The sequence below is a fragment of the Vulpes lagopus genome, chromosome 13, assembly GCF_018345385.1.
Source record: "Vulpes lagopus strain Blue_001 chromosome 13, ASM1834538v1, whole genome shotgun sequence".
Classification (NCBI taxonomy): domain Eukaryota; kingdom Metazoa; phylum Chordata; class Mammalia; order Carnivora; family Canidae; genus Vulpes; species Vulpes lagopus.
The window spans coordinates 14416178-14420174 of record NC_054836.1 but is presented as its reverse complement, the minus strand read 5'-3'; positions in this window follow the sequence as shown (position 1 = coordinate 14420174).

Genomic DNA, 3997 nt, shown 5'->3' with positions numbered 1-3997 from the left:
TTGCTCTAAGTCACTGGTATTTTTAGAAGAGGAGCTTATACCCTTAACTGTGATTTTTATGGCTGCTGCCAAGAGACACATCTACATTGCCTGGCTCTGGTGGCCATCAGGGCTTATACTCACAAGTCCCATAGGACTGTGACCAATGAAAAAAGAGGTGTTTTTTTTTTAATTTTAAATTCAATTTGCCAAAATATTTTTATAACACCTAGTGCTCATCCCATCAATTGCTCTCCTTAGTGCCCTTTGCCCAGTTACCCCATCCCCCTACCCACCTCTACTTTCACAACTCTTAGTTTCCCAGAGAAAAAAAGAGCTTTTGAATAGCTATCACCCTCAAGGCACAGCAAGAAGCAACAGACTCAGGAGCTCAGTCTTTATGTAAAAGAGGTCTATTAGCTTGTCAATATAGTTATTGACTGAGGGGGCAGGCTTCTAATTAAAGATATGTTTAAGAACTGACTGTAAACCCTCCCTGAGACCTCAGAGAGCAGGTGCTATTTTGCCCTTTCCCTCTGCTGAAATACAGAACACCGGTATCTCTTGGAAGAGACCTCTTACAGGTGTCTAGTGTACCAGTCTTTACATCTGATGCCGTGCTTTTTGAAGCTGCCACCCAATAGATACCCTTCATCATCTCTGGTGGCCAAGAGAGTATGTGTTCCTAGGGCCCATGAAATTCTAACAATAAGAAAGACAGTTGTGGCAGGCTACCAACCCCAAGGTCCAACTTCACAGGGAGACTGAAACACATCTTCAATCTTTCTGTAAAAGCTGCCTATGTGAGAGTCCTAGAACCTCAGCTGTAGAGACAGGAATCAAAGTTGGCACATTTCAGGAGCTATGGAGGTGCTCTAACAGAACACAGTCTGGGGGATGCCATCACTCTGCTCTACCTTTGCTTCTCTTTTGCTACAAATATTTCCCACAAGAAAAACTTACATACTTATTTGGAGTTCTGATTTTTGCAACTACTGTTCAGGGGACACCTCCAGATTACCTGGCTCTGAATATCCATTGGGGCTTAAACTGTGATTACATAGGACTAATATGTTTTCATTATTTAAAAGCTGCTGCCAGGTTTGGCCTCCAATCAGCCTATATCTAGCTACTGACTGAAATCTACCACTTTGGGACATGACTTGTCTTGCACATCCTCAACTGCTGGGTAAAGATAAAAATAGGTAAAGATAAAATAGGCTGCATGGGCCAAAGAGATTAGAAATACAATCAAGATCTAGGGCAAGGTTGAACAATAACCCTACATAAGGCCAGCCCATCAAGACTCAGAGAGATAGGTGTTTTATCTAATACATAGAAACCAAAGAGAATCAAACAAAATGATGAAACAGAAGAATACATTCCAAATGAAAGAAAAAAAAATAAAAGCTTGGAAAAAAAAAACTTAATGAAACAGAGATAAGTAATTTACCTGTTAAAAGGTCTAAAATTTGGTCATAAAGATGCTCACCAAACTAAGAAGAATAGATGAACATGGTAGGAACTTCAACAAAGAGATGGAAAGTATAATAAAGTATCAAACAGAAGTCACAGAGCTGAATACAACAAATGAAGTGAAAAAACACACTAGAGGGATTCAACAGCAGACTAGATGAAGCTGTTCTTCTACAAGACTAAAAGAAAAGATCAGCAAACTCAAAGATAAGACAGAGGAACTCACCCAATCAGGGCAGCAAAAAGAAAAAAAAAAGAATGAACAGTGAAGACAGTTTAAGAGACTTATAGCACAACATCAAAGGGAAAACATTCACATCATAGGAATCCAAAAGGAAAAGAGAGAGAAAGGGGAAGAAAACTTATCTGAGGAAATTATGGCTAAAAATTTCCTTATGTTGGGGAGGAAAACAGAAACCCAGATCCAGAAAACCCAGAGAGGTCCAAAAAAGATGAACCCAAAGAGACTCACACCAAGACACATTATAATTAAATGTCAAAACTTAAAGACAAGGAAAGAATCTTAAAAGCAACAAGAGAAAAAACAGCTTGTTATGTAGAAGGGACCCCTATAAAACTAACAGCAAATTTTTCATCAGAAACTTTGCAGGCCAGAATAAAGTAGCATGATATAGTCAAAGCACTGAAAAGAAAAACTCCCAACCAAAAATATTTCTACATACCAAAGTTATCATTCAGATTTAAAGGATGGAGAGTTTTTCTAGACAAGCAAAAGCTAAAGAAATTCATATATAGCCCATAATAAATGCTAAAGGGACTTTCAGGTTCACAAGAAAGGATGCTAATTAGTATCAAGACAACATATGAAAGTACAAACTTCATCGGTAAAAAAAAAAACAAAAAAAAAACCTTAAAAAAATCTCATTGGTAAAGGTAAACATATAGTATAGTTAGTGAAATAATCACCTACAAAGCTAATATGAAGGTTAAAGACAAAAGTGATAAAAGATAACTGTAACTACAATAATTAAGGGATGTACAAGATAAAATTATCTACAATGTGATATCAAAAACATAAAACATTGGAAGAGGGTAAAAATGTGGAACTTTAGAATGTGTCCAAACTTAAGCTGTTATCAACTAAAATAAACTGTCATAACGTACTGTTATATGTAAGTAGGGTACACACAAAGCAAAAACCTATAGTAGTTACATAAAAGATAATAAGAAAGGAATCTAAACATGCCACTAAAGAAAGTCATCAAACCACAAAAGAAGTGAGCAAGAGAAAAGTAAAAAAGAAAAAGAGAGAAACAGAAGAAATATAAAACATTATGCTGATATCAAAACCAAACAAGAACACACAAGAGAAAGAATCATAGGCCAATATCCTGGTAAACATAGATGCAAAAATCCGCAACAAAGTATTAGCAACCAGATTTCAACAATACATTAGAAGGCATAGAAACCATAATCAAGTAGGATTTATTACTGGAATGCAAAAATGGCTCAATGTCCACAAATGATCATTGTGACATACCACATTAACAATGGGAGAAAAATCATTGATCATCTCAATATATGCAGAAAAAGCATTTTATAAAATTCAATATTCATTTATGACAAACACTCTCAATAATGTGTATATAGCAGAACCATATCTCAACATAACGAAGGCTATCTCTGAAAATCCCACAGCTAACATCATATTCAATGGTGAAATGCTGAATGTTATTCCTCCAAGATTAGGAACAAGACAAGGATGCCTACTTTCACTAATTTTATTCAATACCAGTATTAGAAATTCCATCTAGAAGCAATTAGACAAGATAAAGAAAATGCATCCAAGTTGGAAAGAAAAAAGTAAAACTGTCATTATTTGCAGATGACATGATATTATGATATTATATATAGAAAACCTTAAAGACTCCAACAAAAAACTATTACAAGTAATGAATGAATTCAGTAAAGTTGAAGAATGCAAAATTAACAATATATACAAATACCAAGTTGTTATACTGTATACCCAAAGTAAAATATGTTGTATGTGAATTGACCTCTTTTAAAAATATGAAAAAAGGCAGACATTACAAAACAAGAAAGCTCTCAAATCAACAACCTGCTTTTACAACTTAAGAAAGTTGGAAAAGAATAACAAACTAAATCTAAAGCTATTAGAATAAAGTAAATAATAAGAGCCAGGGCAGAATTAAACAAAACAGAGAATTGAATAAAAGTCAATGAAACCAAAGGTTTTATTTAAAAGATCAGTAAAAATGGAATATTACTCAGCAATTAGAAACGACAAATACCCACCATTTGCTTCAACGTGGATGGAACTGGAGGGTATTATGCTGAGTGAAATAAGTCAATCGGAGAAGGACAAACAGTGTATGTTCTCATTCATTTGGGGAATATAAATAATAGTGAAAGGGAATATAAAGGAAGGGAAAAGAAATGTTGGGAAATATCAGGAAGGGAGACAGAACATAAAGACTCCTAACTCGGGGAAACAAACTAGGGGTGGTGGAAGGGGAGGAGGGCGGGTGTTGGAGGGGAATGGGTGACGGGCACTGAGGCG